At 46.4% G+C, this 20,139-nt stretch overlaps 5 non-coding genes across 5 annotated transcripts; all 5 read left to right on the top strand.

Annotated features, from left to right (window-relative positions):
• Nucleotides 1–15,237: 15,237 nt before the first annotated feature.
• Nucleotides 15,238–15,351, top strand: LOC140308181 (U5 spliceosomal RNA). Its single transcript, XR_011916151.1, has one exon. It is a non-coding gene; the product is annotated as a U5 spliceosomal RNA (small nuclear RNA).
• A 285-nt stretch (nucleotides 15,352–15,636) lies between these two features.
• On the top strand, nucleotides 15,637–15,827 carry LOC140307836 (U2 spliceosomal RNA). The gene has a single exon (XR_011915865.1). It is a non-coding gene; the product is annotated as a U2 spliceosomal RNA (small nuclear RNA).
• A 411-nt stretch (nucleotides 15,828–16,238) lies between these two features.
• LOC140308180 (U5 spliceosomal RNA) lies at nucleotides 16,239–16,352 on the top strand. The gene has a single exon (XR_011916150.1). It is a non-coding gene; the product is annotated as a U5 spliceosomal RNA (small nuclear RNA).
• A 308-nt stretch (nucleotides 16,353–16,660) lies between these two features.
• On the top strand, nucleotides 16,661–16,851 carry LOC140307981 (U2 spliceosomal RNA). Its single transcript, XR_011915997.1, has one exon. It is a non-coding gene; the product is annotated as a U2 spliceosomal RNA (small nuclear RNA).
• A 411-nt stretch (nucleotides 16,852–17,262) lies between these two features.
• LOC140308304 (U5 spliceosomal RNA) lies at nucleotides 17,263–17,376 on the top strand. Its single transcript, XR_011916263.1, has one exon. It is a non-coding gene; the product is annotated as a U5 spliceosomal RNA (small nuclear RNA).
• The last annotated feature ends 2,763 nt before the right edge of the window (nucleotides 17,377–20,139 follow it).

The following is a 20,139-nucleotide window of genomic DNA, read 5'->3' as shown; positions in this document are numbered from 1 at the left end:
AGTTCACTGAGGTCTTCAGAAAAATCTGAACAGTATTTAGGGGGCCTGTAAATATTCAGAAACAGGACACTGGGTGAGGCCTTCACCTGTATAGCCATATATTCAAAGGACTGAAAACTTCCAGGAGATAACTGCTTACATTGAAAGGATTCATTGAATAAGACTGCGACCCCTCCTCCTCTCCTGCTCACTCTGGCCTCGCTGATAAAACTGTAACCAGGAGGGGTTGACTCAATAAGAACAGCAGCACTGTTATTTTGTTCCAACCAAGTTTCAGTTAAAAACATAAAATCCAGGGTGTGCTCAGTGATAAAATCATCAATTAAGAATGTTTTCCCAGCTAAAGACCTAACATTTAATAAAGCCAACTTAAGTGTTTTAGAGGTATTATTTGCCCACTCGTGTTTGGGTGCAGTCTGTGGCACACAAGGTATGTTTACTTTATTTAAAGATCTTTTTGAGTGCAACTCTCTGTGTTTTGACTGGGTCACATTTCTCCTTCTGTCACCTAAAAGTACAGAAATTTTAAGATCTTCTAATAAACAGGGTCCCAGCTTGTCCTGGGAAAAGTCACGACTGTCAGAATTCACACAGCCTGGACCCCTCACACATCACACATCAGACTGCGGAGACAGTACATGGTGGCAGCGTGAAGGGACAGAAGGGGGTGGGGCTGGGCTCCGTCGCTTCGGCTGCTCTAGTAGGGGCGGGGCTCGGCGGGGAACCTTTGGCCGCTTTGGTGGGGGGTTTATGGGGGATAAAAAGGGATTGGGCTGGGGGGTAGATCTAAGCCCAGCATTGACCCGTTCCATCATCTCCTCAGTGAATTTCAGGTGAGGGGAGGAGGAGGGAGAAAGGGAGGGTGAGGAGCACAATGACCTGTCAGGGGTTTGGGGGGCTGGGGAAGGTCCTGGTCCTGGTCCCTGGTCCTGGTCATTAGTGCTGTTGAGAGGGTTTGGGGCAAATAAAGACCTCTCTTCTTGCCTCTGATGTCTCTCCTTTCCAAAGTTCCTCTTGGGTGGGGGCAGATGGAGTTCCTCCTCAAGGTTTCTGCTGGGATTTGTTTGTTCCTCTCTATGAGATAACTCCTTGTTTATCTCAGCCTTGGCCCCGAGCACAGATGGATGACGTAGGAAATAAAATATGTTGGAGGTGAACAGTTTCACCCCTGACTTGTTAAAATTAAATCCATTTGCCATGTATGATCAAAAGAGGGAGCGGAGGTGTTTGGCTGCAAGGTCTGAATGTCCAGCCATAATTTCTAAAAACCGGGTAAGAAAAGGCTCGAAAGCCCGACTTTACACCATCAAAAGCGGGAGCGGAGGTGTTCAGCTGCAAGAAGGTGTGAATGTTCGACTAAAGTTTGTAAAAATCTGGTAAGACAAGGTGCGAATGCCCAACAATGTATGATCAAAAGCGGGAGCGGAGGTGTTCAGCTGCAAGAAGGTCTGAATGTCCATCAATAATTGCTAGAAAACATGAAAGTAAAAATTTCGAAAATCAAACCGCACATGATCATAAGTGGGAGAGGAGGTGTTCCGCTGCAAGAAGATGTGAATATCCACCCATAATTCCTGAAAAAAGGGGAAAAAAATGGTGCGAATGCCCAACCATACATCATCAAAAGCAGCTGTAGATGTGTTTGGCTACAAGAAGGTGTGAACGTCCAACCAAAGTTTGTAAAAAGCAGTTAAGAAAAGGTTCGAATATCCAACCAAACATAATCAAAAGCGGGAGCAGAACTGTTCGACTGCAAGTAGGTGTGGATGTCAGATCCATCCATCCATCCATCATCTGCCGCTTATCCGGGGGTCGGGTCGCGGGGGCAGCAGCTTGAGCAGAGAAACCCAGACGTCTCTGTCCCCGGCCACTTCCTCCAGCTCTTCCGGGGGGACCCCGAGGCGTTCCCAGGCCAGCCGAGAGACATAGTCTCCCCAGCGTGTCCTGGGTCTTCCCCGGGGTCTCCTCCCAGTGGGACGTGCCCGGAACACCTCCCCAGGGAGGCGCCCAGGGGGCATCCTAACCAGATGCCCGAGCCACCTCATCTGACTCCTCTCAATGCGGAGGAGCAGCGGTTCTACTCCGAGCCCCTCCCGGATGACTGAGCTTCTCACCCTATCTCTAAGGGAGAGCCCAGACACCCTGCGGAGGAAACCCATTTCGGCCGCTTGTATTCGCGATCTTGTTCTTTCGGTCACTACCCACAACTCGTGACCATAGGTGAGGATGGGAACGTAGATTGACCAGTAAGTAGAGAGCTTCGCCTTCTGGCTCAGCTCCCTCTTCACAACGACGGGTCGGTGCAGAGCCCGCAACACTGCAGACGCCGCACCGATCCGCCCGTCAATCTCCCGCTCCATTCGTCCCTCACTCGTGAACAAGACCCCGAGATACTTGAACTCCTCCACTTGGGGAAGGATCTCATTCCCGACCCGGAGAGAGCATTCCACCCTTTTCCGGCTGAGAACCATAGTCTCGGATTTGGAGGTGCTGATTCTCATCCCAGCCGCTTCACACTCGGCTGCGAATCGCTCCAGTGAGAGCTGAAGGTCACGGCCTGACGACGCTAACAGAACCACATCATCTGCAAAAAGCAGAGACCCGATTCTGAGGTCGCCAAATCGGACACCCTCAACGCCCTGGCTGCGCCTAGAAATTCTGTCCATAAAAGTTAGGAACAGAATCGGTGACAAAGGGCAGCCCTGACGGAGTCCAACTCTCACCGGAAACGTATCCGACTTACTGCTGGCAATGCGGACCAAACTCTGGCACCGGTCATACAGAGACCGAACGGACCCTATCAAGGGGTCCGGCACTCCATATTCCCGGAGCACCCCCCACAGGACTCCACGAGGGACACGGTCGAACGCTTTCTCCAAGTCCACAAAACACATGTAGACTGGTTGGGCGAACTCCCATGCACCCTCCAGGATCCTGCCGAGGGTATAGAGCTGGTCCACTGTTCCACGGCCAGGACGAAAGCCACACTGCATCTCCTGAATCCGAGGCTCGATTATCCGACGGATCCTCCTCTCCAATACCCCCGAATAGACCTTACCAGGGAGGCTGAGGAGTGTGATACCCCTATAGTTGGAACACACCCTCCGGTCCCCCTTTTTAAAGAGGGGGACCACCACCCCAATCTGCCAGTCCAGAGGCACTGTCCCCGATGTCCACGCAATGCTGCAGAGGCGTGTCAGCCAAGACAGCCCTACAACATCCAGAGCCTTGAGAAACTCAGGACGGACCTCATCCACCCCCGGGCCCTTGCCACCGAGGAGCTTTTTGACCACCTCGGCAACCTCAGCCCCAGAAATGGGAGGCCCCGTCTCCGAGCTCTCCGACTCTGCCTCTTCCGAGCACGTGTTGGTAGGATTGAGGAGTTCCTCGAAGTACTCCCCCCACCGACTCACAACATCCCTAGTTGAGGTCAGCAAAGCCCCGTCCCCACTGTAAACAGTGTTGACTGTGAGCCGCTTCCCCCCCCTGAGACGCCGGATGGTGGACCAGAATCTCTTCGAGGCCGTCCGGAAATCGTTCTCCATGGTCTCACCGAACTCCTCCCAGGCCCGAGTTTTTTTCTCAGCAACCGCCGAAGCCGCAGCCCGTCTGGCCTGTCGGTACCTATCAGCTGCTTCCAGGGTCCCACTGGCCAAAAAGGCCCGATAGGACTCCTTCTTCAGCTTGACGGCTTCCCTCACCACTGGTGTCCACCAGCAGGTTCGAGGGTTGCCGCCACGACAGGCACCGACCACCTTACGGCCACAACTCCGATCAGCTGCCTCGGCAATGGAGTCACGGAACATGGCCCATTCGGACTCAATGTCCCCCACCTCCCCCGGGATATGGTTGAAGCTCTGCCGGAGGTGGGAGTTAAAGCTCCTTCTGACGGGGGATTCTGACAAACGCTCCCAGCAGACCCTCACAATACGTTTGGGCCTGCCAGGTCTGATCGGCATCCTCCCCCACCAGCGGAGCCAACTCACCACCAGGTGGTGATCAGTTGACAGCTCCGCCCCTCTCTTCACCCGAGTGTCCAGGACATACGGCCGCAAGTCCGATGATACAACCACAAAGTCGATCATCGAACTGCGGCCAAGGGTGTCCTGGTGCCAAGTGCACATATGGACACCCTTATGTCTGAACATGGTGTTCGTTATGGACAGTCCATGACCAGCACAGAAGTCCAACAACATAACACCACTCTGGTTCAGATCGGGGGGGCCGTTCCTCCCAATCACACCCCTCCAGGTCTCACTGTCATTGCCCACGTGAGCATTGAAGTCCCCCAGCAGAACGAGGGAGTCTCCGGTAGGAGCATTCTCCAGTGCCTCCCCCAGAGACTCCAAAAAGGGTGGGTACTCTGAACTGCTGTTTGGCGCATAGGCACAAACAACAGTCAGGACTCGTCCCCCCACCCGAAGGCGGAGGGAGGCTACCCTCTCGTTCACTGGGGTAAACCCCAATGTACTGGCACACAGCCGGGGGGCAATAAGTATGCCCACACCTGCTCTGCGCCTCTCACCACGGGCAACTCCAGAGTGGAAGAGAGTCCAACCCCTCTCAAGAGGACTGGTTCCAGAGCCCAAGCCGTGCGTCGAGGTGAGTCCGACTATATCTAGCCGGAACCGCTCAGCCTCGCGCACCAGCTCCGGCTCCTTCCCCAACAGAGAGGTGACATTCCACGTCCCAAGAGCTAGCTTCAGTAGCCGAGGATCAGACCGCCAAGGCCTCTGCCTTCGGCCGCTACCCAGCTCACATCGCACCCGACCCCCTTGGCCCCTCCCACGGGTGGTGAGCCCGTCGGAAGGGGGACCCACGTCATCATTTCGGGCTATGCCCGACCGAGCCCCATGGGCAAAGACCCGGCCACCAGGCGCCCGCTGCCGGGCCCCACCCCCGGGCCTGGCTCCGGGGGGAGGCCCCGGTGTCCCATATCCGGGCAAGGGATCACGAGGTCCAAATTTTTTGTTCATCATAAGGGGTCTTTTGAGCTGTTCTTTGTCTGGTCCCTCATCTAGGATCTGCTTGCCTTGGGTGACCCTACCAGGGGCTTAAAGCCCCGAGCAACATAGCTCCCGGACTCATTGGGGCACGCAAACTCCCCCACCACGATAAGGTGACAGCTCAGGAGGGAGGGATGTCAGATCATAATTTGCAAAAAGCTGATGAGAAAGGGTGAGAATGCCCAACTATACACCATCAAATGCGGGAGCGGAGTTGTTCGTCTGTGAGTAGGTGTGAATCTCCGACCATAATTGCTGAAAAATGTGTTAGAAAAGGTAAGAATGCCGGTCCATACATCATCAAAAGCGAGAGAAGTGGTGTTCTGCTGAAAGTAGGTGTGAATGTCCAGCCATAATTACTCACAAACGGGTAAGAAAAGGTAGTATTGCCAGACCATACATGATCAAAACAGGGAGCGGAGTTGGTTCAGCTGCAAGAAGGTGTGAATGTCCGACTAAAGTACAAATATATTAACAAAAGCGAGAGGAGAAGTCTTCGGATGAGAGTGTTTGAGAATTTCCAACCATAATCTATAAAATGCGGTGAAAAAAAGGTGTTATAGAACACTAAAAGGTGGAGCGGAAGTGTTCGGCTGCAAGAAGGTGTGAATGTCCGACTATATTTGGTGAAAAGCATGTGAAGCAAGGTCTGAATGCCCAACCTTACATCATCAAAAGCGAGATCAGAGGTGTTTGGCTGCAAGAAGGCCATAGTTTGCCAAAAGCGGGTAAGGTGCGAATGACCGACTAAATATCAACAAAAGTGGGGGCGGAGGTCTTCGGATGCAAGTGGGTGTGAATATTCCACCATACAAGTATGGTGGAGAGGAAGCTATGAATTGCTGACCATTGTTTGCAAAAAGCGGGTGAGAAAAGGTGCGAATGTCCAACCATACATGATCAAAACAGGGAGCGGACGTGTTTGGCTGCGACAAGGTTTTAATGTCCACCCATAATTAATGAATAGCGGGCAACGAGTAGGTTCCAATGCCCAACCATACATCATCAAAAGCAGGAGTGGATGTGTTCGGCTACAAGAAGGTTTGAATGTCCGAGCATAGTTTGTAAAAAGCGGGTAAGAAAAGCTTCGAATGCCCGAACATACACCATCAAAAGACAGACCGGACATGTTCCGCTGTAAATAGGTGTGAATGCCCAACCATAGTTGGTAAAAAGAAGGTAAGAAAAGGTTCAAATATCCGACTGTACACAATCAATAGCGGGAGCGGATGTGTTCGGCTACAAGAAGGTGTGAAAGTCTCACCATGGTTTGTAAAAAGCGGGTAAGAAAAGGTGCGAATGCCCGACAATGTATGATCAAAAGAGGGAGCGGAGGTTTTCGGCTACAAGAAGGTCTGAATGTCCGACCAAAGTTTGTAAAAAGCGGGTAAGAAAGGTTTGAATGCCCGACTATACACCATCAAAAGCGGGAGCGGAGGTGTTGCACTGTAAGACGGTGTGAATGTCTGACCATAGTTTGTAAAAAGCAGTAGGTGTGAATGTCAGATCATAATTTGCAAAAAGCTGATGAGAAAGGGTGAGAATGCCCTACTATACACCATCAAATGCGAGAGCGGAGGTGTTTGTCTGTGAGTAGGTGTGAATGTCCCACCCTAGTTGCTGAAAAATGTGTTAGAAAAGGTAAGAATGCCAGCCCATACATCATCAAAAGCGGGAGAGGTGGTGTTCGGCTGCAAGAAGGTGTGAATATCCAGCCATAATTACTCACAAACGGGTAAGAAAAGGTAAGAATACCAAACCATAAATTATCAAAAGCGGCAGCAGAGATGTTCGGCTGGTATTTATAAATGTCTAGATAGATTTGAACAAAAAACAACGTAGTATTTTGCAGTAAAAGAAAGAAAGGTTCAGAAATCCGAGAAAAAGCTTTTCATGAGTTCTGCATGATTTGGGATTTTGCTTATAAAATGCATTCCTTCAATCAAACTATGGTAAAACGGCTTTTACCTTCATATTTATCAATGTCTAGATCGACTTCAACAAAGAACAACATTAGATTTTGCAGTAGAAGAAAGAGAGACACTGAAGGATCAGGAATCCGAGAATAAGCTTATTTTCATACGTTCTGCATGATTTGGGATTTTGCTATAAAATGAATTCCTTCACTCAAACTATGTTAAAACTGCTTTTACCTTCATATTTATCAATGTCTAGATCGACTTCAACAAAGAACAACATTGTATATTGCAGTAGAAGAAAGAGCAACACTGAAGGAACAGGAATCCGAGAATAAGCTTACTTTCATACGTTCTGCATGATTTGGGATTTTATGTATAAAATGAATTCCTTCACTCAAACCAAGTGAAAACTACTTTGTCCTTCATATTTATCAATGTCTAGATCGACTTCAACAAAGAACAACATTGTATATTGCAGTAGAAGAAAGAGCAACACTGAAGGAACAGGAATCCGAGAATAAGCTTACTTTCATACGTTCTGCATGATTTGGGATTTTATGTATAAAATGAATTCCTTCACTCAAACCAAGTGAAAACTACTTTGTCCTTCATATTTATCAATGTCTAGATCGACTTCAACAAAGAACAACATTGTATATTGCAGTAGAAGAAAGAGAGACACTGAAGGAACAGGAATCCGAGAATAAGCTTCTTTTCATACGTTCTGCATGATTTGGGATTTTGCTATAAAATGAATTCCTTCACTCAAACTATGTTAAAACTGCTTTTAACTTCATATTTATCAATGTCTAGATCGACTTCAACAAAGAACAACATTGTATATTGCAGTAGAAGAAAGAGCAACACTGAAGGAACAGGAATCCGAGAATAAGCTTATTTTCATACGTTCTGCATGATTTCGGATTTTCCTATAAAATGAATTGCTTTGCTCAAACCAAGTTAAAATTGCTTTGTCTTCATATTTATCAATGTCAAAGCAGTTTTAACATAGTTTGAGTGAAGGAATTCATTTTAAAACAAAATCTCAAAACATGCACAACACATGAAAAGCTTATTCTCGGATTCCTGATCCTTCAGTGTTGCTATTTGTTATATTGCAAAGTACAACGTGTTTTCTTTGTTTTGTTTAAATCTATCTCGACATTGATAAATATGGAAGGACAAAGCAGGTTTAACTTGGTTTGAGCAAAGCAATTCATTTTGTAGCAAAATCCGAAATCGTGAAGAACTCATGAAAGCAAGCTTATACTCGGATTCCTGAAACTTTTAGATCTTAGATTTGCTCTTTCTTTTACTGCAAAGTACGTTGGGGTTTTTTTTTGTTTAAATCTTTCTAGACAAGGTAAATATGAAGGACAAATCAGTTTTAACATAGTTTGAGTGAAGGAATGCATTTTATAAGCAAAATCCCAAATCATGCAAAACTAACGAAAAGCTTTTTCTCGCTTTTCACTGCTTTTTACAAACTGGTCGGACGTTCACACCTTCTTGCAGCCGAACAATTCCGCTTCCACTTTTGATGGTGTATATTCGGGCATTCAAACCTTTTCTTACCCGCTTTTTACAAACCATGGTCGGACTTTCACACCTTCTTGCAGCCGAACACCACCTCTCCCGCTTTTGATGATGTATGGTCCAGCATTCTTACCTTTTCTAACACATTTTTCAGCAATTATGGTCGGACATTCACACCTACTCACAGCCAAACACTTCCGCTCCCGCATTTGATGGTGTTTAGTCAGGCATTCTCACCCTTTCTCATCAACTTTTTGCATATGATCTGATATTCACACCTACTTGCAGTCGAACACCTCTGCTTCCGCTTTTGATGGTACATATTTGGGCATTCGAACCTTTTGTTACCCGCTTTTTACATACCATGGGTGGACTTTCACACCTTCTTGTAGCCGAACAACTCTGCTCCCGCTATTGATTGTGTACAGTCGGGTATTTTAACCTTTTCTTACCCGCTTTTTACCAACTATGGTCGGACATTCACACCTTCTTACAGCGGAACACGTCCGCTCCCTCTTTTGATGGTGTATGTTCGGGCATTCGAACCTTTTCTTACCTGCTTTTTACAAACCATGGTCGGACTTTCACACCTTCTTGTAGCCGAACACCTCCGCTCCCTCTTTTGATCATACATTGTTGGGCATTCGCACCTTGTCTTACCCGCTTTTTACAAACTATAGTAAGACATTCACACGTTGCAGCTGAACCACCTCCGCTCCCTGTTTTGATCATGTATGGTCTGGCAATACTAGCTTTTCTTACCCGTTTGTGAGTAATTATGGCTGGACATTCACACCTACTTGCAGTCGAACAGCTCTGCTCCCGCTTTTGATTTTGTTTGGTTGGATATTCGACGCTTTTCTTAACTGCTTTTTACAAACTTTGGTCGGACGTTCAAACCTTCTTGCAACCGAACACCTCCGCTTCCGCTTTTGATGGTATATATTCGGGAATTCGAACCTTTTCTTACCCGCTTTTTACAAACCATGGTCGGACTTTCACACCTTCTTGTAGCCGAACAACTCCACTCACGCTATTGATTGTGTACAGTCGGGTAGTTTAACCTTTTCTTACCCGCTTTTTACCAACTATGGTTGGACATTCACACCGTCTTACAGCGGAACACCTCCGCTTCCGCTTTTGATGGTGTATAGTCGGGCATTCGAACCTTTTCTTACCCGCTTTTTACAAACTATGGTCGGACATTCAATCCTTCTTGTAGCCGAAAAGCTCCGCTCCCTCTTTTGATCATACATTGTCGGGCATTTGCAACTTTTCTTACCCGCTTTTTACAAACCATGGTCGGACTGTCACACCTTCTTGTAGCTGAACACATCCGCTCCCACTATTGATTGTGTACAGTCAGGTTTTTTAACGTTTTCTTACCCGCTTCTTACCAACTCTGGTCGGACATTCACACCTTCTTAAAGCGGAACACGTCCGCTCCCTCTTTTGATGGTGTATGTTTGGGCATTCGAACCTTTTCTTACCCGCTTTTTACAAACTATGCTTGGACATTCAAACCTTCTTGTAGCCGAACACATCCACTCCTGCTTTTGATGATGTGTGGTTGGGCATTCGAACCTTCTTCTTGCCCGCTTTTCATTAATTATGGGTGGACATTCACACCTTGTCGCAGCCAAACACCTCCGCTCCCTGTTTTGATCATGTATGGTTGGACATTCGCACCTTTTCTCAACCGCTTTTTGCAAACTATGGTCAGCAATTCACAGCTTCCTCTCCACCATACTTGTATGGTGGAAGATTCACACCCACTTGCATCCGAAGACCTCCGCCCCCACTTTTGTTGATATTTAGTCGGTCATTCGCACCTTACCCGCTTTTGGCAAACTATGGCCTTCTTGCAGCCAAACACCTCTGATCTCGCTTTTGATGATGTAAGGTTGGGCATTCAGACCTTGCTTCCCCTGCTTTTCACCAAATATAGTCGGACATTCACACCTTCTTGCAGCCGAACACTTCCGCTCCACCTTTTAGTGTTCTATAACACCTTTTTTTCACCGCATTTTATAGATTATGGTTGGAAATTCTCAACCATTGTCTCCTCCCGCTTTTGTTAATATATTTGAACTTTAGTCGGACATTCACACCTTCTTGCAGCTGAACCACCTCCGCTCCCTGTTTTGATCATGTATGGTCTGGCAATACTACCTTTTCTTACCCGTTTGTGAGTAATTATGGCTGGACATTCACACCTACTTTCAGCAGAACACCACCTCTCTCGCTTTTGATGATGTATGGACCGGCATTCTTACCTTTTCTAACACATTTTTCAGCAATTATGGTCGGACATTCCCACCTACTCAGAGCCGAACACCTCCGCTCCCGCATTTGATGGTGTATAGTCGGGCATTCTCACTCTTTCTCATCAGCTTTTTGCAAATTATGATCTGATATTCACAGCTGCTTTTGATAATGTATGGTTGGGCATTCGCACCTTTTTTTACCCATTTTTCAGGAATTATGGGTGGACATTCACACCGTCTTGCAGCTGAAAACATCCTCTCCCGCTTATGATCATGTGCGGTTTGATATTCGAAAATTTTCTTTCATGTTTTAAAGAAATTATTGATGGACATTCAGACCTTCTTGCAGCTGAACCCCTCTGCTCGCGCTTTTGATGGTGTATAGTAGGGCTTTCGAGCCTTTTCTTCCCGGTTTTTACAAATTATGGTTGGACATTCAGACCTTCTTGCAACCTAACACCTCCGCTCCCTCTTTTGATCATACATTGTCTGGCATTCGCACCTTGTCTTACGCGCTTTTTACAAACTTTAGTCGGACATTCAGACCTTCTTGCAGCTGAACCACCTCCGCTCCCTGTTTTGATCATGTATGGTCTGGCAATACTACCTTTTCTTACCCGTTTGTGAGTAATTTTGGCTGGACATTCACACCTACTCAAAGCCGAACAACTCCGCTACCGCATTTGATGGTGTATAGTCGGGCATTCTCACCCTTTCTCATCAGCTTTTTGCAAATTATGATCTGACATTCACACCTACTTGCAGTCGAACAGCTCTGCTCCCGCTTTTGATTATGTTTGGTTGGATATTCGAACCTTTTCTTCACTGCTTTTTACAAACTTTGTTCGGAGGTACACGTCTTCTTGAAGCCGAACACCTCCGCTTCCGCTTTTGATGGTGTATAGTCGGGCTTTCGAGCCTTTTCTTACCTGGTTTTTAGAAATTATGGTTGGACATTCAGACCTCGCAGCCGAACACCTCCGCTCCCTCTTTTGATCATACATTGTCGGTTATTCGCACCTTGTCTTACCCGCTTTTTACAAACTATAGTCAGACATTCACACGTTGCAGCTGAACCACCTCTGCTCCCTGTTTTGATTATGTATGGTCTGGCAATACTACCTTTTCTTACCCGGTTGTGAGTAATTATGGCTGGACATTCACACCTACTTGCAGTCGAACAGCTCTGCTCCCGCTTTTGATTTTGTTTGGTTGGATATTCGAACCTTTTCTTAACTGCTTTTTACAAACTTTGGTCGGACGTTCACACCTTCTTGCAGCCGAACAACTCCACTCCCGCTATTTATTGTGTACAGTCGGGTAGTTTAACCTTTTCTTACCCGCTTTTTACCAACTATGGTCGGACATTCACACCGTCTTACAGCGGAACACCTCCGCTTCCGCTTTTGATGGTGTATAGTCGGGCATTCGAACCTTTTCTTACCCGCTTTTTACAAACTATGGTCGGACATTCAAACCTTCTTGTAGCCGAAAGCCTCCGCTGCCTCTTTTGATCATACATTGTCGGGCATTCGCACCCTTTCTTACCCGCTTTTTATAAAACCATGGTCGGACTGTCACAACTTCTTGTAGCCGAACACATCTGCTCCCGCTATCGATTGTGTACAGTTGGGTTTTTTAACCTTTTCTTACCCGCTTTTTACCAGCTCTGGTCGGACATTCACACCTTCTTACAGCGGAACATGTCCGCTCCCTCTTTTGATGGTGAATTTTCGGGCATTCAAACCTTTTCTTACCCGCTTTTTACAAACTATGCTCGGACATTCAGACCTTCTTGCAGCTGAATCACCTCCGCTCCCTGTTTTGATTATGTATGGTCTGGCAATACTACCTTTTCTTACCCGTTTGTGAGTAATTATGGCTGGACATTCACACCTACTTTCAGCAGAACACCACCTCTCTCGCTTTTGATGATGTATGGACCGGCATTCTTACCTTTTCTAACACATTTTTCAGCAATTATGGTCGGAGATTCACACCTACTAACAGACGAACAACTCCGCTCCCGCATTTGATGGTGTATAGTTGTTGTTTTGCAAATTATGATCTGACATTCACACTTACTTGCAGTTGAACAGTTCTGCTCCCGCTTTTGATTATGTTTGGTTGGATATTCGAAACTTTTCTTAACTGCTTTTTACAAACTTTGGTTGGACGTTCAAACCTTCTTGTAGCCGAACACATCCACACCTGCTTTTGATGATGTATGGTTGGGTATTCGCACCTTTTTTTTACCCATTTTTCAGTAATTATGGGTGGACATTCACACCTTCTTGCAGCTGAACACCTCCTCTCCCACTTATGATCATGTGCGGTTTGATTTTCAAAATTTTTACTTTAATTTTTTCTAGCAATTATTGATGGACATTCAGACCTTCTTGCAGCTGAACAACTCCGCTCCCTCTTTTGATCATAAATTGTCGGGCATTCGAACCTTTTCTTACCCGCTTTTTACAAAACTTGGTCGGACTTTCACACCTTTTAGTAGCCGAACAACTCCGCTCCCGCTATTGATTGTGTACAGTCGGGTATTTTAACCTTTTCTTACCCGCTTTTTACCAACTATGGTCGGACATTCATAACTTCTTACAACGGAACACCTCCGCTCCTTATTTTGATGATGTATGGTTGGGCATTCAAACCTACTTGTTGCCCGCTTTTCATTAATTATGGGTGGACATTCACACCTTGTCGCAGCCAAACACCTCCGCTCCCTGTTTTGATGGTGTATAATGGTGGACATTCGCACCTTTTCTCACCCGCTTTTTACTATGGTCGGCCATTCACAGCTTCCTCTCCACCATACTTGTATGGTGGGATATTCACACCCACTTGCATCCGAAGACCTCCGCCCCCACTTTTGTTGATATTTAGTCGGTCATTCGCACCTTACCCGCTTTTGGCAAACTATGGCCTTCTTGCAGCCAAACACCTGATCTCGCTTTTGATGATGTAAGGTTGGGCATTCAGACCTTGCTTCACCTACTTTTCACCAAATATAGTCGGACATTCACACCTTCTTGCAGCCGAACACTTCCGCTCCACTTTTGAGTGTTCTATGTAGCATTCACACCTTTTTCTTCACCGCATTTTATAGATTATGGTTGGAAATTCTCACCCACTCTCATCCGAAGACCTCTCCTCCCGCTTTTGTTAATGTATAGTCGGGCATGAGAACCTTTTCTTACCCGCTTTTTACAAATTATGGTTGGACATTCACACCTACTTGCAGCCGAATACTGATACTGATCCTCCCGTAATAAAATGGTCGGATCTTATCAAACACACTTTGTTTCTTGTGACAATCAAGTCAGCGAAACAGCGTATACACGTCAAGACACTGAATCAAGTTTGCCACAAGAACTCATAAGTTTGGCAGTATTGCTCTGCCGTCAGCAATCATACACCCATTTTATTTTCGTGAGACATGTGCAGGCACCTGTTCATCTACTGTTCTATCACTATGAATTAGTTTATCTATTATCAATAAGGATACTTCTACAACTACTATCAAAGTATGTCCGGACTTCTTATGTTGTCAGTTGCTATATATGAATAAGTGGGTAGCTACTGACAAGCATTAAGCATGTCACACAGCCCAAACATATAACATTTCAGGACACACCACACAGTTAACAACCACAGTGAAGCGTGTCAAAGCCCAAACATGTAACATTCAACGGGACACTTACACAACACATTCAAATCAAACAGTCAGACAACATACAAGAACATATAACCCAGCCGGCATTGCTCCCTGCCTATTTTCCTACAGCTCACTATGTGTGCGCACACCTTTATTCACAAACTCTTCAACTTATACTCTTTTACCGAAGCTGCTACAGCTCGATTGGCCGAATACCCTTAGATCCTATTTCGGTGAATTTGACATCTGCCTTACATGTAACAGATTAGCGATTTAGTTTGAGTGAAGGAATTCATTTTATAGCAAAATCCCAAATCGTGAAGAACTCATGAAAGTAAGCTTATTCTCGGATTCATGAAACTTTAGATTTGCTCTGTCTTTTACTGCAAAGTACAACGTTGTTTTTTTTGTTTAAATCTTTCTAGACATGGTAAATATGAAGGACAAAGCAGTTTTAACATAGTTTGAGTGAAGGAATTCATTTTATAGATAAAATCCCAAGAGTCTGCTGAGAATCAAGAATGAATGCGAAGTAGACTTTAACACGGCTCTAGGAGCGAGCCGAGTGTGGGCTAACCGGGAGAATTGCTTGAAAGAAACGCGACACCGAATGAGCGGTCCGAACAAAGCCTCAATACGGTTTTCCCGTGGTGTTTTTGTTGCTGCCTTGTCTTTTGCACAGAGTAAAAGACAAGGCAGCCATCGAATAGGGCCCGATTGTTCCTACTTGGTCAGCCGAGGAGCAAGGGGGGGAGCAAGCGTCTCAACCAAGCAAAGCTCACCATGGGGAAGGTGGCTATGCCAACTAGCCTGATGCCCTGCTCCCGCAGTGATGGATAATCGTACTCTGGTTTCTCTTCATAACGTACAAGTCTTTCGCCTTTTACTAAAGACTTCCGTGGAAAGCAGCACTAATGAGTTGTTTCTATTTTTGGCAGGCTTTACCTTTGCGGGTGAAGCCCTTTCCGTCTGTGCAAAAGAAATCTTGTTACTGTGCAGAGTGACTTCTCTGAGTAGAGTCGCCTTACTTGTTGCAACTGTGCCGATGTTGCTTGGATGGTGCTTGCTGGAGCGTGCGGGAGTGCAAAGTTATACCATTTAAAAGGGCTGAAGAGTGCTCAGTGCAGCGGGTGGGCGGAGGTGCAAAGTGACACTCTGGCCACCTATGGCCATAAAAAGAACACCGCTACAAGTGCGCATTGTGCCAGGAAGGGCCCTTGGACGTGAACCAGTGGACAGATATCACTTCTCGGCCTTTTGGCTAAGATCAAGTGTAGTACCTGTTCTTATCAGTTTAATATCTGATATGGCCTTTGTACGAGGACTACATATTAAATTGATTTTTAGCAATAGGAGTTGAAAAAGGAGCTTGCTCCGTTCACTCCAAGCATCGACCCGGTACTGCAGTGCCGCTGGGAACGGTGCGCTCTTCTCTGCTCTTGTGAAAAAGCAAACAGTGGTGCAGGATGGAAGTTTCAGGGAGCCCAAGATGAAACTTTCTTTTAGTCTGCTGAGAAAAGAGAGTGAATGCGAAGTAGACTTTAACACAGCTCTGGGGGCAAGCCGAGTGCGGGCTAACCGGGAGAATTACTTGAAAGAAACGCGACACTGAATGAGCGGTCAGAACAAAGCCTCAATACAGTGTTCCCGTGGTGTTTGTGGCTGCCTTGTCTTTTGCACAGAGTAAAAGACAAGGCAGCCATCGAATAGGGCCCGATTTTTCCTACTTGGTCAGCCGAGGATCATGGAGGGGGAGCAAGCGTCTCAACCAAGCAAAGCTCACCATGGGGAAGGTGGCTATGCCAACTAGCCTGATGCCCTGCTCCCGCAGTGACGGATAATCGTACTCTGGTTTCTCTTCATAACGTACAAGTCTTTCGCCTTTTACTAAAGACTTCCGTGGAAAGCAGCACTAATGAGTTGTTTCTATTTTTGGCAGGCTTTACCTTTGCGGGTGAAGCCCTTTCCGTCTGTGCAAAAGAAATCTTGTTACTGTGCAGAGTGACTTCTCTGAGTAGAGTCGCCTTACTTGTTGCGACTGTGCCGATGTTTGAAGCTGGAGTGCAACGTTGTTGCTTGGATGGTGCTTGCTGGAGCGTGCGGGAGTGCAAAGTTATACCATTTAAAAGGGCTGAAGAGTGCTCAGTGCAGCGGGTGGGCGGAGGTGCAAAGTGACACTCTGGCCACGTATGGCCATAAAAAGAACACCGCTACAAGTGTGTATTGTGCCAGGAAGGGCCCTCGGACGTGAACCAGTGGACAGTTATCGCTTCTCGGCCTTTTGGCTAAGATCAAGTGTAGTACCTGTTCTTATCAGTTTAATATCTGATATGGCCTTTGTACGAGGACTACATATTAAATGGATTTTTAGCAATAGGAGTTGAAAAAGGAGCTTGCTCCGTTCACTCTAAGCATCGACCCGGTACTGCAGTGCCGCTGGGAACGGTGCGCTCTTCTCTGCTCTTGTGAAAAAGCAAACAGTGGTGCAGGATGGAAGTTTCAGGGAGCCCAAGATGAAACTTTCTTTTAGTCTGCTGAGAAAAGAGAGTGAATGCGAAGTAGACTTTAACACAGCTCTGGGGGCGAGCCGAGTGCGGGCTAACCGGGAGAATTGCTTGAAAGAAACGCGACACTGAATGAGCGGTCAGAACAAAGCCTCAATACGGTGTTCCCGTGGTGTTTGTGGCTGCCTTGTCTTTTGCACAGAGTAAAAGACAAGGCAGCCATCGAATAGGGCCCGATTTTTCCTACTTGGTCAGCCGAGGAGCAAGGAGGGGGAGCAAGCGTCTCAACCAAGCAAAGCTCACCATGGGGAAGGTGGCTATGCCAACTAGCCTGATGCCCTGCTCCCGCAGTGACAGATAATCGTACTCTGGTTTCTCTTCATAATGTACAAGTCTTTCGCCTTTTACTAAAGACTTCCGTGGAGAGCAGCACTAATGAGTTGTTGCTATTTTTGGCAGGCTTTACCTTTGCGGGTGAAGCCCTTTCTGTCTGTGCAAAAGAAATCTTGTTACTGTGCAGAGTGACTTCTCTGAGTAGAGTTGCCTTACTTGTTGCGACTGTGCCGATGTTTGAAGCTGGAGTGCAAAGTTGTTGCTTGAATGGTGCTCGCTGGAGCGTGCGGGAGTGCAAAGTTATACCATTTAAAAGGGCTGAAGAGTGCTCAGTGCAGCGGGTGGGCGGAGATGCAAAGTGACACTCTGGCCACCTCGAAAACCGAGGTTACATCCAGTACCAGGGGCAGCCCAAGCTCTGCCGCAAGTGTGGTGAGCATGGGCACCTGGTTGAGGCTTGTACCAAGGTGATATGTGGGAAGTGCAGAGAAATTGGGGACACTTTTGGAGAGTGTCCAAATGGCAGGAAATGTAATCTCTGTGGAGAATTAAATCACCTCTTCTGAGATTGCCCTAAATCTTTTGCCAACAAATTAAAGACGGTAAAGCCACAGTCAAGCCAACAAAGAGAAGGACCAGAGGTGGCAGTTGGTGAACAAAGTGAAGAGGTTGACCCAATAAATTCAAACTTCCCGCTAAAAGCTTGGATTGGAAGTGAGGAGCAAAAAGGAGAGGGGCCTGTAGAGGCCTCACCACTCAGTGCTGAAGTCTGTGAGAATTCACAGGCAGAGGGTGGAGCTAAGCTAAATGAGGAGGAAGAGCAGACAGGTGAGTCTAGTGAAGGTACTCACCTCCCCGAAGGTCAACAGCCGAGGAGGACGGCATCTGAGTTGTCCTCTGATTCCCTTTAGCTCTGCAATCAACCCCCAGGGACTCAAAGTTAAATGCAACATTGCATCAGAGGCCAACACGAGAGTCCGAAAAGGAGAGCTAGTTTCCCAAGAAATAACCTGAGTGTGTAATTTGTTTTGATAACTTAGAAAAACGAAAATGACATACCTACTTTCCTTTATCCTTTTAATGGTTCTCACCTTCTCAACACTAAATGTGAGAAGTGTGAAATCAAAGACAAGAGCCCAGAGTATTATATCCTTCTTAGACTCCATAAAATCAGATGTGTTTTTAATACAAGAATGTGGACTACCTTTTTTGAAAAACCATAGACAATGGGAGGAAATGTGGCCCAATTTATCGATATGGAGTGGCTCAAATCAAATTAAAAATGATGGTGTGGCCATTCTAATTAAAAATCCGCATGTTCTGGTGCGAGACGGACGGGCACTTTTAGCACACTTGAATTTTATGGGGCAAGACTTTAACCTCTTAAATATTTATGGTTTCAATGGAAAAAATGACAGGTATGACCTTTTAGAAGATTACTCACAAACGGGTAAGAAATGGTAGTATTGCCAGACAATACATGATCAAAACAGGGAGCGGAGGTGGTTCAGCTGCAAGGTGTGAATTTCTGACTAAAGTTTGTAAAAAGCGCGTAAGACAAGGTGCGAATGCCCAACAATGTATGATCAAAAGAGGGAGCGGAGGTTTTCGGCTGCAAGGTCTGAATGTCCAACCATAATTTGTAAAAACCGGGGAAGAAAAGGCTCAAAAGCCCGACTATACACCATCAAAAGCGGGAGCGGAGGTGTTCAGCTGCAAGAAGGTGTGAATGTCCGACCATAGTTGGTAAAAAGCGGGTAAGAAAAGGTTAAAATGCCCGACTGTACACCATCAAAAGCGGAAGCGGAGGTGTTCGGCTTCAAGAAGACGTGAACCTCCGAACAAAGTTTGTAAAAAGCAGTTAAGAAAAGGTTCGAATATCCAACCAAACATAATCAAAAGCGGGAGCAGAGCTTTTCGACTGCAAGTAGGTGTGAATGTCAGATCATGATTTGCAAAAAGCTGATGAGAAAGGGTGAGAATGCCCGACTATACACCATCAAATGCGGTAGCGGAGTTGTTTGTCTGTGAGTAGGTGTGAATCTGCGACCATAATTGCTGAAAAATGTGTTAGAAAAGGTAAGAATGCCGGTCCATACATCATCAAAAGCGAGAGAGGTGGTGTTCTGCTGAAAGTAGGTGTGAATGTCCAGCCATAATTACTCACAAACGGGTAAGAAAAGGTAGTATTGCCAGACCATACATGATCAAAACAGGGAGCGGAGGTGGTTCAGCTGCAACGTGTGAATGTCTGACTATAGTTTGTAAAAAGCGGGTAAGACAAGGTGCGAATGCCCGACAATGTATAATCAAAAGAGGGAGCGGAGGTGTTCGGCTGCAAGGTCTGAATGTCCAACCATAATTTCTAAAAACCGGGTAAGAAAAGGCTCAAAAGCCCGACTTTACACCATCAAAAGCGGGAGCGGAGGTGTTCAGCTGCAACGTGTGAATGTCTGACTATAGTTTGTAAAAAGCGGGTAAGACAAGGTGCGAATGCCCGACAATGTATAATCAAAAGAGGGAGCGGAGGTGTTCGGCTGCAAGGTCTGAATGTCCAACCATAATTTCTAAAAACCGGGTAAGAAAAGGCTCAAAAGCCCGACTTTACACCATCAAAAGCGGGAGCGGAGGTGTTCAGCTGCAACGTGTGAATGTCTGACTATAGTTTGTAAAAAGCGGGTAAGACAAGGTGCGAATGCCCGACAATGTATAATCAAAAGAGGGAGCGGAGGTGTTCGGCTGCAAGGTCTGAATGTCCAACCATAATTTCTAAAACCCGGGTAAGAAAAGGCTCAAAAGCCCGACTTTACACCATCAAAAGCGGGAGCGGAGGTGTTCAGCTGCAAGAAGGTGTGAATGTTCGACTAAAGTTTGTAAAAATCTGGTAAGACAAGGTATGAATGTCCG

Source organism: Leuresthes tenuis, unplaced genomic scaffold (assembly GCF_036924035.1).
Source record: "Leuresthes tenuis unplaced genomic scaffold, fLeuTen1.0.hap1 SCAF_5, whole genome shotgun sequence".
Taxonomy (NCBI): domain Eukaryota; kingdom Metazoa; phylum Chordata; class Actinopteri; order Atheriniformes; family Atherinopsidae; genus Leuresthes; species Leuresthes tenuis.
This window is presented reverse-complemented; position numbering and strand designations above follow the sequence as displayed.